Raw genomic sequence first — 14,116 nt, 5'->3', positions numbered from 1 at the left:
TTTCCTTGTTGTACAGGATGCTACATGGACATTCTTTCAGTTACCGTTTACGCAGTATATATTATAGATTATTATGTGACTTGTGATTTCGCTTTGGCAAGAGGAAGTACCTTATTATACCTTGTACTTATCTCTGATCGGTTTTTATTTCTTTATTCTTTGCTACTATGGAGTAAGTAATGAAAGTTAATGCAAAATATTCGCCTCTTGTCATTACTAAAATTAAGATTATTAGTACACTAAAACTAGCATAATCTTTAATTTTCCATTAATTTTAGCGAGACAGATAAATTCAGTGCGTAGGTGGATTTAGATGGCATGCCGTCTATGCCATAGTAGGTGGCATAGACGGCACACATAAGGGTTTATTCACTAAACAGTGAATTAGGACGAATTTCAAATTCAAACTAAAATTGCCAAACTGGGATTACAGCGGATTTGGAACTTTGGTACAGCAGCAAAACACTATAGAGAAAAAACAAACTAATCCACTTTTCAAACTGAGTTATGAGTCCCAGGAATGGACATGATTTTATTTTTTTTCCATCTCTGAACACACATTACGCAATGAAAGTCAAGTTTAATTGCGATGCTTAAGAGATTAATCAAAAAGATACGTCGCTGACAAGCACATGGCAAGTATTGGTGCTGATCTATTATACCAGGTTATACATGCACACCGTGATGGGAAATCGGTCTATTTATAAATAAGTGATTCTAAATTACAATAAAATAGCACGCGGTTAGTCTCCATTAACCCTGGAAGTGTTGATTGCTTCCCGTTACATAAAGCCACACGGTGTCTCTCCGTTCGCAATGACCCGAGGTTTCATGTCAAGTTGTTTGTTTTTATCAAGTATCCAGACTGCACTGGACACTTGCTACCTTATAGCATAGCCTGTTGTAGATAAAGGAGTATGCCTGGCTAATGCAATTAGTTTTGTGTTCTGCTTTGCATATTATTAATATTATTATTATTATTATTAATATTATTATTATTATAACACCTATGTTGCAGCAGTGGATAACTGGTATATAATCAAACAAATACTCGGAGATGCAAGTTAAGGTGAACACAAAGGGTAGGAAGGGTTGTGCGTAAACGATCTTATATGAAGAAATTATATGAAGAAAATAGTATTATGAAGGTTCACTCTAAGCACCAAAACCACTACATCTTAAAGGAACACTATAGGGTCAGGAACACAAACATATATTCCTGACCCTATAGTGTTAAACACACCATTTAGGTGGTTTGTCCTCCCTACGCCTCCTTAAAAGGGGTTAAAACACACCTTATTACCAGCGCCGCGCTGGTCCGCCGGTGCTGTCCCCGTACCCGATCCATTCCACTGGAGACGTCCCTAGGGGGCAATGTAAACAATGCCTTTTCTCTGAAAAGACAGTGTTTGCATGAAAATTAAACTGTAGTTGTTCTGATGACTATAGTGTCCCTTTAATGTTTCGGAGAATTGGCAATTTTTTAATTTTCCAAAGAACACACCTCTTCTGGCTGCCGTAAGAGACACTTCTTCGTTAAGAAGTTTAAAACAAGTTTAAGGTCTACACATTCTTATCCGTCACACCTAACATGACTCAATGCATCTCTAGTAGGAGGTGCTAATTGGTTGCAATTGCTGGTTTGGAAGCATATAAGGACTATTTAGGTGCTGCACCTGCCTCCTGTTTTACCCAAATAAACTGCATTTACACTATGCATTCAAACACTGGGTGGTATTACATAAAAACAGTGAAAGACATAAACAGTAATACACAATATATGCATTGATAGAAAGACAGTGGTAGACAAATATAGATGGTTGTTCGTGTAGTTGGTGCTTTGTGTATGTCATGCGCACTCAGCAATTAAGTAGTTAACATTGTGTAGACTGTTATTGAGCGCTATGTCATAAAGATAAGTTATCAGTTCACACTCATCTGAACTCAGGAGTAAAGATTGCATTTTAAAAAGGTCTCCCGGAGAATTAAAAAATGATCTGTTTAGATGGAACCTCTTCCTGTACGTACATATCTGATCAATTCACTGTTTGCACAGACTGGCATTAACAACAAGATGGACAGAACCCAAGGGATTTTTTTTCTTGTTCATTTGAACTCTTATTTCAGGGTCACAACAATTGTGTGTAATGAGCTGGAAATTTGTATCATATTTTGGTGTCACACAAGCCCTGTGTCAGAACACAGCAAACCATGTTAATACAAAATGTGCGCGTTGTTGGACAATACCATAGGTCCAAGACATGGAAAAGAGTAATTAGAATCAGGGTCCCAATGATAGGGTGCTGGACCTGTGGATCAGACAGTTGCTTTCCCCACCAATACATGATTATCTACATATACCTGATTAGCTGCTTTCATACATACACACACATCAACAACTAACAACAGCCACACACTATCCCACAGAAACACACTAGCAGACACGCGTAGATATATACTCGAACACATACACAAGCAAACACAAAACACACACCTACAAACACTAGCAAACATCCATAGGCATCTGTCACAGGAGTCGTACCCCAACATGCAGGAAAGAGAAAGCCCACAGAAGGTTGAATCCGAAAGACGTATTACTGAGCCTTAGAATGGCCGGACTTAACGTATTAACACAACAAGAAATAGGGTCAAGATAAATCTGGACCGGATAACAGAAATACTCAGAGTCAAGACAAAGCCGAGTCAGGATACCAGAAATCACGAGTCAAATACAAAGCCCAGGTCAGGATACCAGAAATCACGAATCAAATGTGAAGTCGAAGTCAGGATACCAGAAATCACGAGTCAAATACGAAGCCGAGGTCCAACACAGGAAACCATAAGCAAATCTCTAGGAGCACTAAACGAGTATCTAACAGAAACCACGATAGGGCAATGAATGGGGGCTAAAACAAGCCTTAAATTGGCTTACCTAGGTTCTGATAGGTCCACGTCATCACTGTGATCCAAAACGGATTAGGATCACAATGATGACATGGTCACTTTAAGAGTTGGCGTGAAGTCACATCCACATCTAATTATAGATGTCCTGCTGCGCGGCTGCGTGGTTCGACCAGACCACGCAGCAGGAGGAGGTCTGCACAGCTCGAAGATTGTGAGTCTCCCTCAGTGGGTCGCGTGGAGCAGTTGGACCGCGTGGCAGAAGGAGGTCTGCGCGGCTCAGCAGAAGTAAGTAATGCCACAACACCAGGCTACATACATACACCAGCACAGTGGCGTACATACCACGGTCGCAGGGGTCGCAGATGCGACCGGGCCTGTCACTCCAGGGGGCCTGGCCACCCTGCAGATCCCTGCGAATGGGTACCACCTGCCACATTTTGCAGCCCCGGCCTGCGTGGCAAACCGCCGAGCATATATTTCAAGGGGTCCATCAGGTGCCCCATGCTGTCAGGGCCACCTGATGGATATGCATTATCAGGAGGCCCGGTCAGCGCTGAGCGCTGGGCGCTTTAACAGCGCGACCGAGCCTCCTGTGATGACATCACTGCTGGGAGGAAGTGACTCCCGGGTCATTCCTCCCAGTTATCAGAGCCCGCCCGGGAGAAAGGAGGAGGGGTTGCCCCCCACTGGACCCCAGGGAAAGTCACAAAAGGTAGGAAACAGGAAACATTTTGTATATGTATGTGTCTGTGTCTCTGTATGTGTGTGTGTCTGTGTCTCTGTAGGCATGTGTGTCTCTGTGTGTGTGTCTCTGTATGTGTCTGTGTCTCTGTATGTGTATGTGTGTGTGTGTGTGTGTCTCTGTATGTGTGTGTGTGGCTGTGTCTCTGTGTGTATGTGTGTGTGTCTCTGTATGTATGTGTGTGTGTCTGTCTCTGTATGTGTCTCTGTATGTGTCTGTGTGTGTGTCTGTGTCTCTATGTATGTATGTGTGTCTCTGTATGTGTGTGTGTCTCTGTATGTATGTGTGTTTGTCTGTGTCAGTGCGTATGTATGTGTCTGTATGTGTGTGTCTCTGTATGTATGTGTCTGTATGTGTGTGTCTATGTGTGTGTATGTGTGTATGTGCTGGGGGGGCAAGGATCGAGGGAGAGAGGGGAAGCGAGGGGAGGCGGGGGGCGGGGGGCACGGATCAGTTTTGCACTGGGGCCCCATGAATTGTGTGTATGCCACTGCACCTGCACAAAGGTAGGCAATCTATTAGAAGCACGCACTGTGCCAAAACAAGACTATGTCATGCCTTGGCATGTTGCTCCTGTATTATCTTTTAATTAATGTGTGTGTGTGTTTTGCTGAATGCTGCTTGTGTTATGTAAGGCTACTGCAGTTGCTTTGTAGGGTTGTATTTATATGTGGCATGCATTTTATGTCTGTATGTATGTGGATTGTGTATCATGCTGTATGTATGCTGTGTATAGGTGGACTGCTTGTAGAATTGTGTAAGTGGGTTATATGTCATATGGAGTGTGTATGTAGAGGGACTGCTTGTGGGGTTGTCTGTATGTTATCAATGTTCGTAAGGGCTGCTAGTGAAGTAGTGTGTGTTTGCTTGTGGACTGTATGCAGGGAGTGTATGCCATCAGGGTCTGACAACCATGATGGTAGTCATGGGCCCGGCGGCCCTGGGGGGCTCGGCCACCTGGGCCCCACATGTAGAGGCGGAACTGCCACCGGTGCAGCTGCAACGGGGCCCGCACACTGATGGGACCCATCGGGTGGCCCAAGCATTTAGGGATACCCGATGGGCCCTATATCTCCTTTTTTGTTATTTTTAAAGGGGCCAGATCGCGCTATTACACGGCCACAATGCTGACCGAATCAGCGCTGTGACCGTGCAACAGTGTGACCGAGCCCCTTTAAAAAAAAAAAAAAAATGCAGTCGCAAGTATTGCTGGGAGGAAGTGACGGCTGGTCACTTCCTCCCAGCTCACTCCGCGTAGGAGGAGAGACAGCCTGGCAGTGAAGTGCCAGCCGACTCCCATCAGCCCCAGACACCCTCCTGCAATGAAAAGGCAAGAATCAGGAGGGTGGCTGAAAAATTGTGTGTGTGTGTGTGTGTGTCAGTATGTATGTATGTTAACATGTATGTCAGTATGCATAATACAAAAAAACGGAGCGTGCTATCAACTGCAATATGTACAGTATTTCCAAGTGTACAATCTGGAATAGATAATAAAAATATATAGTGCATACTATCTGGCAACTCCAAAATAGAGATACAGGAGTGTGTCTGGGAGAGACTTAAAGGGACACTTTGTACCCCTAAAGCACTTTAGCTTGATGTGTAAAGAGTTTACCTTTTTGTTCCATTTTACATAGAAATTTACACTTTTATAGATTAACCTTGTTAAACCCCCCTGGCTGTCAATCAGACAACTGGTCCTGTTACTTCCTGGTTTAATTAGCTCAGTGAAGCTCAGAGCAGCTGCCTTGCAAAGACTTCTAATTGAGCTGCATTGAGAAGTCTGTGATTGGACAGCCACAGAAAGTCTGGGCGGGGTTAGAAGGTCTGCAGACAAGATATTTTTAGTTATAAATTCAATAAAAAATACACAATTGAATGCATGCATGTTTTTCTTGGGGGCTTATTTTCTAAACAGTGATTTTGATTGTGTTTTTTTTTTTTTTTTGCATTTGGGCAGTGGAGTGTCCCTTTAAGCCCTTTCTAAACCCATCCTAAAAACAACCCTAACATTTTCTATAAATTACATTGTGACACCAAATCTTAGATTGAATTTAAAACATTACAAAAATCTACATTTATAAAGACCACACCTGTTGTATTAACAAAGTATGCTGAACTAACCTTTTTTATTATTATTATTATTATTATATATTTTTTTCATGCATGTATTCATTGGGGGTATATCTTAAAAGAGCTTGCAAAAGTTTTGGTTCTTATATAAATAATAAGTCTTTCCCAGACCTCCCCTTTTTTCCTGGGAGAGACTTTCTCTGAAGAGCCTCTGAAATCTTCCTCCGAGCATGCGCGCCTGCTTGTAAGCACGTTTCCAGCATTCTGATCTGAGGTCTGTGGAAGCTGATCTGATGTCTAATCTGGTCAAGCAGAGAGTGCCTGACACTTCTGTTAGCTATATTATATTCCCCCTGGATCGGCACTTTCCATTCATGCGCATAGAACCAAAAGATAGCTCCCTGGCGGCCGTTTGCATGGACCAAAACCGCGAATAGACTTCAGGGGGACTTAGCTGTGAATGCTCTGGAACTATTTTCGGCATGAAAACTTCGCAGTTCCTGGTCAGTCCCCAGCGGCACTTAGCTGCGATTCTATGGAACTATTTTCGGAAATTGAACTATTTTCGGAAATGTTTTGGAAATTTTGTGCTTGGAGATAATTGAGTTTAATACGGTGCTTGACTCAATTATCTTCCAGGCATAGGGGATGGATTGACCTATTTTGTATGGTAGTGTACTGGACCTGAGAGCCAATGTAATTGTGTATATGTGTTTACTGGAGTCTACTCTCAGGTCCAAGGGGGAGTGCCCCTTGCATGGGGACCTGTTTATAAAGCCAGTTGTAGCTGCCATTAAACAGATTCATTTTACCCTTCATGAAGTCTAGGCTCGTGTTAGGGGGATTGGAGAGCTATATTTACTCTGGGGATTGCTATATTCACTATACTCCCTTGGATCACAACTCTTGCTCTTGAGGGAGCAATCTGCTTCGCTCTCTGGACTAGGAGAGGTCTACCCACTGGAAGCTGGATCCTGGTCTTGAGTCGAGGGTGGGTGGGTGGAGGACAGCGAGATCCCAACCAAGCTGCGGTGGTTTGTGGTGTTTACGGTGGTTATTGTTTTCCAGTGCGGTGCTTATGGTGCTCGCAAGTACTAGGAAGCAGCGATTGATGAAGGTACCCAGTCGAGGTGCCAGGCGGTCCGTCACAGTGAGTATTGTGGGAAATTTTCTTTGACCACAGGAAATGGAGCGGACTTAAACTTTGGTCAAAGAAGGTCAATCGTAGGAAAAATACATAAGACAAAGTAGTCTCTACTTAGTTTTAAAGAAAACTAGATCAGATAGGAAAAAAAGAAATACAGATTCTGAGAAAGGAAGAGAAGAGGAATCAATAGTACAAAGGTAAGTTTGGCATGACAGTGCCGCTTTAAAGTAATCTGTAATTAAAAAAACAAATAAAATATCTTTGGTTATTGATTATTAGTTGAGATGTGTATGGAAAAAAAAATTCAGTTTTGTAAAAAAAAAAAAAGTTTGTCTAAAATTTGTTAAATGGCAATTTGGTCAAACAGAAATTCATTAAAAAGTTTTGTTAATTGAAGGAATTTCAGTTGAACCGTGTCTATGGATATAAAGGTGACAGTAACAACAACCACCCCTAAAAAAAAGGGAATATTCCAATTTCTTCAGTTATTCTCAGGTCATTAAGCTTGAGACCCAGCTCTCTTTGTCAACACTTTCCCCGGTTATCTGTATTATACATGATTTTAAATTGAATTCCTTCCTAGTGCTCATATGCAAAGCATTTGATGATTGATTGTCTCAATCACAGTACATATCTTCATTGAAGAGAGACAAACATAGAGAGCTTTGAATATGAGCAGTAGGCAGTAGCAAATGGAATTTGTATTTGATATATAACAGGAAGCCAGTGAAAGCAGGATTGGCAAAGGCTATGCGCGTAGAGTAATAAAGGACAAAGAGATCTATTCGGAACAGTAGCAGACGTCCACCGAATGACCAAGTGCCAGTGAATGAATTTAATTTGGCCACCGTTTCGGTCATTCGTTAATTTATTGACCTATATTTGTTTGCAGATTAAATGAACGTAAACTCACTTTCGTTAATCTTTCCGATTACTCAGGAAATAAATGCACATATCTACTTCTTAGGGTCTATTTGCATGTATAACTTGGAGATAGTCTAATATCCAATATGTAGAAGTTAAGTTTACTAAAATAATATTAACCAGAAATCCCAAAACGTACAACCGGACCTTAGAATGACCGGTTTTAACATTAAAAATAGAAAAGTATAGAAGAAGCTGAGGTCATGGAAATAGATGGTACGTAAACGGTTAGACAAGCCAAAGATCAAGGGATACAGAAGTTAGAATAGTCAAAGTACAGGCCAAGTTCAAAATACACAAGAATAGATACAAAGATACAAATAGCGCTCTCTCGGATAAGCAAATATGAAACTACATCAGGACACTTTGAAATATTCCTTATGAGTTTAAACACCCTGAGAATGGTTCTGATTGGCCAATGGCGGTCAGGTGATGTCGGAATGTGCGTGCATGACGCCCATCTGACAAAGCACAATTGCGACTGGAAATAGGGGCAGAACGTTTGGAGCCATAAAAGGCTCTAACTAGCAGCGACTGATGTCTTTCTGGCTTTCAGAGGCGGCCCCTGTGTAGGTAAGGCTGAGTGGAACTGGTGGCGGTCCCACGGACCTCTAGGGAACACACCACATTGCAGCGCGCCAGTGGGTGCAGTGACCGCCCTGCATCAAGGTGCGTCTGTTGGGCGCCATGACAGAGATCACTGTACCGTCTGAGGGCAACATTGTCTTCATCTATTTCCTCTTGCGGAAGACAATCTTTGAGATTCAAACAAATCAGAGCATTTACCAACTGAACCATTTGATGAGCCTTGTTTGATTTGGCTTGGATAACATTATCCATTGAATAGTACAATATTTTCCCTAGTAACTCGCTGTCGAATAGAGTCACATTCTCTTAGGATTTGTCTTCTTATATTTTTATTTTATAACATTTTTCTGGGAAGCCATCAAATAAATCCATCTTCAGTTCTCCTACATCCATCGGCTTCATAATAAATCCTTTTGTTGTCCCTGAAATCTGATTTTATTCTGCAATAAACTGAATCACGTCATGTGTGTGCAATTTGGATTCCGATTTTAAAGTCCTTAAATGTCCATGCAACTGTTTGCGTATGAAAGTTTAAACTCCAGAATCAATTATGAGTTGACCAAGTTAACCAGGAACTGTGGTTCTATTTGAAACTCAACAAGATATTCGAGATTTTCTAAGGCAAGGCCACCAGTGATGCAATAGGTAGGAGGACAAGATGTAATGAGAATTTGGGAGGCCTTTGTATTTCTACATTCCATGATTAACTACACCTGCTGTTCCTTCGCATTTCAAATGCCAAGTGAAGTGATCAATGTCCGGTTTATTATCCACTAGAGTAGAGTGATTTAATTGAGTTCAGTTGATATGGTATATGGATTTAGAATTGACTGGTAGACTTAAAAATAGAACCAGGTAGACATAGCAAATACTGAATATACCAGCGTCTAATTGTCACATTACCTCTTCTAAACTCGGAACTAAAAAATCCAACACACTATTCTCTGATTAAACGTGTGTCTATGCTTTGCGATTGAACGTATCAAGCATTAGAAAGGTGATAATAAAATGATAAGTGAAGTAGAACGTGTTTCTTCAGGACCATAGCCACGAGCAGACACTATCTTCAATGCTGCTCATTGGTAGACACAAGTTCTTCATAGGAATTTGCCCACCTTCATTGTGTATAATTTGGGTTTTATGCAATTAATATATAATCTATCATTGTTATAAATCATGTAGTTTATGTTTTTAGGAGACGTGAAGTTAATACTTGATTCAGTGGTTTGTCCTCTGTAAGGCATTAAATGAAAGGTGAGAGTTTAAAGGGACACTCCACTGCCCAAATACAAAATAAATAAAAATCACAGTTTAGTAGATATGCTTTCCCAAATTATAAAAACACATGACAAACACATCCTTGCATGCCATAGATGTCCTAAAGATATTATTCATTTTCATTTAATTCACTTATTGTTATTTTTTTAAATCAGATTCTTCTCAAATGGAAGCATTTGCTGTTTGAGAAAACTCACTGGTAGAGAACTATGGTTGACAGCCAGGGGATGTTCCCATCCTGTTTTAAGTGCCTTCTTATCAGTAGCGTAACCAAAGTTACAGTTGCCCGGGGCAGAACAAAATTTTGCATCCCCCCATGTACCATTCAGCCCCCATCAACTCTTTTCCTGTGGTTGTAAGACTAATTCAACACATGTAAAGAGTTTTGTTGATAAGGTGCATTACATTTTATATGGATAAACACTCCTTAATGCAATAGAAGAAAAAAATAACTGATGACAAATGTAAGCATGTTTTGTGTGCAGTGTTGGCATCTGAATGCAGCTATATGTTTGTATGTACTGTTGCTATTTGTAAGCAGTGGTGTAGTCGTGTTTAGTGTTTGAATGTACAGTTGGCGTTTGCTGGGTGCACATACCCTACAACACACACAGATACACACTGACTCATACACACAGACATACACTGAAACATTCAATGACAGATACATTCACTGATTTGAAATGTAATCACTGACAGACACACACTAACAGACACACACACTGATTTAAAACACACTCACTCCATCACCTCCAAATTTCCCCTGCTACCTCTTGCCTCAAATCCCCATTGTATCCTTCAGATTGTAAGCTCACAGGTTATCTAGCTAAGCATTTTGTATAAAAGAGCTCCAATGGCTAGATATCAGCTTACAGACAGGGCTCTCTCTACCTCTTGTATTTGTCTATGTATATTGTACGTTGACCACTAATTGTACAGCGCTGCAGAATCTGTTGGCACTTTATACGTACCAGTAATAAAATAAATAAATACCCTCCAAACAATGCAAAAAAATAATAATAAATGAAATGAGCCGTAGCAAACACACATACACACCGACAGACACACACTCTTACTGATTTGAAACACACTCACTGACAGACACACACACAGACAAACACATTTACACATTCCTGAGCACCCACTCCCAATTTAATGTTATTCTTTATTTTGTTTAGACACCTTCTGACCTCTCTACCTTTGGGAGAGCTGGTGGGGGTCTTCTCCCTGGGGTCCAGTGGGGGTCTTCTTCCGGTGGTCCAGTGGCTCCTGCAATCTTTTAGTTCCTCACTGCTCCCTCACGCACTGTTTAGTGATTTCATATTCCGACTCCCAGCATCACCGCAGGGCGTGATAGGGAGCAGTGACGAACTGGAAGATCATCAGTGCTCCATTGCTGCCGCTGCTACCGACCTACTCCATCCCTGGCATGTTTCAGAGTTGACACTGCCGTCCAGGTAAGCAGGTACCTACTCTGCCTTAGTAAATAAGTGCCAGCTTTAAAAGCACCCTAAGTTGGCCAGCCGGCAACTTTTTAAGACCTTGTGACAGGCCATTGGCCCGCTCATCTCGGCTACCCCCATTCTTTGGTGCCGAGAGGAGCGTGCAGGTCAACCTGTTGGATCCTTGGTCTATGACCAACGGATCGGCAGCTTGCCCTTTATGCTGCCGGGTACATGGCCCCTCCCCTCAGACTGCCTGGGGGAAAGAGCCCATCGCCTCCAGTATGCAGCTCTGTCGGGTACAGAGCTGCAGACCATGTGGTAAGTGTCTTGCGACAAGTTACCACAGCAATGCTCTGACTCTTCTGGAACTTGCCACATGGCCTGCAGCTCTGCACCTGGTGAAGTTGCAGACCAACTATCAAGGCCACTGGGCCACCAGGGAATTGATCACTTAAAAAGAAAATCTGTGTGGGAGGCTGGTCACTGAAACACACCCTCCCTACACATTGTAATATCAACATCCCACCATACACACAGTCACCCTCCCCACCACACACACAATCACCATCCTTCCACACAAACACTGTCAACCTCCCCACACACGCACTGTGAGCCCCCTTCACCAGACCACACTCACTGAAACTTGATTAAACTTTGTTTGTTAATTTTGGGTTAATCTAACACCCCCAGGTTATAGGTGTCTTGACACGGACCAGCTACCAGAGCGAGTGTGCCTCCTGATTTAGTAGGTCGCAGTAGAGATGTTGTATTCCTTTCAAAAGTAGTTTAACATTTCTGTAAATTATTTGTGGGCAGAACATGAGAAGGCAATTCGTCACAGAGAAGAATCTTGTTAGGTGTTTGCTAAGATTGTACCTTTTGCCATTCGTGTCAATCACTCCTTATGCACCAAATTTGGTCCAAATAGGAGAATGACAATCTCAAAGCAGTGGTTAGGGGGGGACTCACTTCTGGATTCAAAGGTTAGTATAATTTGGTTGTATGGAAGTGCCTGTCATCTATATGGCTATAGGAACACTTCAAAGGTTAAAACCGAATATTGTTTTTGTAATGCTTGAGTGTTCCTTGAACTTGTACAGACCATACGCCATTCACCAATCATTCTACAATTCTGCACTTTCAACATACCTCATATTTACATTTTCAATAACTAGTAGTCTGACACCTACCCTACTAGAGAGAAAACAAAAGAAGTCGTAGATACACAGAACTGACACACCGTGCAGGAGTTAAAAAAATAAATAAAAGAATCACACAACATAATAATTAACCATAGAACCTGTGCTATGTATCAAAAGTTAAATAAACTAAGGCTACAGTTACTCTATGCTTAATGAGGTATTTCTTTAAAAAAAAAAAAAAAAACCTCCATATTGACAATTTCCTAATTGATTGGTGTAGACCCTGTCCTTCTGGGGCACAGGATACACACGGAATGCCTTGCATTGATTGCTTGCCTGAGTCAGTAGTGTAAACATATCGTCTACAGATTTTGTAGATCTAATGGGGTGGAAACATGCAGTGGACAGGATGGACGGAAGACTGATGCCGTCACATACCCCTCGGTGAAGCTTTTAGGGAATATTATTTTACTATCAGTGATGAACCTGAGACACCAAGGCTGAAGATAAGGAAAATGTATTTTGGGAGTGTGCCTGAGAAAGTCGATGTGAGTGATGGTGTATGATATATATGTAGGGTCAGAGATTGGAAGAAGTTATCTCAAGTGAAGGGAATGTAGTGAGAGGTTTTGAGAGGAAAAAGGTTGCAGGTACAAGTAGTTAAATAATACAAATTATTTACACAGTTCATTTGTTCCCTTGAGGGACTGAAACAGACATGCACACTGTTTGACAACTTTTAAAGGGACACAGCACTGGCCAAATAAAAATTACAAATACCTGCTTAGTAGATATACCCCATTGTGTGCATATAATTATGCATTTGTTTCCATCGGGGCATATCTAAAAGCAGCTTGCTATAACTGCAGATCTCTTGACTGCTGCCTTTGCAAGCCCTCCCCTTCTAGCCCCGCCCAGACTTTCTGTGGCTGTCCAATCACAGACTTTCCAATGCAGCTCAATGAGAAGTCTTAGCAACGCAGGTGCATTTGGCATTTGCTGCCTCTTGAGTTTAGCTCCACTGAGCTGACCAAAGCAGGAAGTAACAGGACCTGTTCTCTTGCAGCGTAAGGTTGTAGCAAGCTAAAGTGCTTTCACGTTCCTTTAATATTTCTTATAATTGTTGGAACTATTTTTACGAGTACTTCAAGATATGAAGAATTAAATCGTCTGTACCAGGACAACCCCCACCTCCAAAATAAACCCAACATACTCTCTTTTTGTGTAGATATTTTGAAGCAAACTAAGCGTTATAAACACTATTGGTATTTGAATACTATAACTCTGCTCTTTTTCAAACTGCTTGAGTGGCTTGACAAAAATGGAGAGCTATAAGTAACACCCACACTTGATCTCTTTGCAGCATCTCCTGCTGAATTAATGTGAATGATTTGCTCAATCATTATCTGTCCAAAGTGTTCAAACCTTGGAAAGGAATAATGGGTGGGTTAACCCAGCTCTCTTAGCTTATCATTTGGGTGACTTTGGATGTATAACAGAAGTGAATATATTTGTTATTACTAGAGGGGTTGCAAAAGAGCCCTTGGACCTTTGGTGCCAAGGAGAATCGTGGCATTTTTCCAAAATGCTCGGTGATAGTTTATCATAACAAGAAAGGGAGTAGGTAGGTTATGGGAAGCTACCAGTGGTGCTCATTCACAGCTACCAATGACACCAGCAAGTAGCAGGCATCTAAAAAATGTACTTAGTCGGTTTTGGCTATTCAAATTGTGCGTAGACGTAGGAGATACATGCTGTTTCCGACCAAAGCTGCTGTACAGATGGCCATTTCAAAGAGGAAAGGTAATCCAGGAGATGCACTGAAAAGATGGTGCACTGGTAATATTGTTCCCTATGAAAATATGCATGCCAT

The sequence above is a fragment of the Pelobates fuscus genome, chromosome 6 (assembly GCF_036172605.1).
Source record: "Pelobates fuscus isolate aPelFus1 chromosome 6, aPelFus1.pri, whole genome shotgun sequence".
In the NCBI taxonomy this organism is placed as follows: Eukaryota; Metazoa; Chordata; class Amphibia; order Anura; family Pelobatidae; genus Pelobates; species Pelobates fuscus.
The sequence above is the reverse complement of the archived record's forward strand: the minus strand, read 5'-3'. Positions refer to the sequence as shown.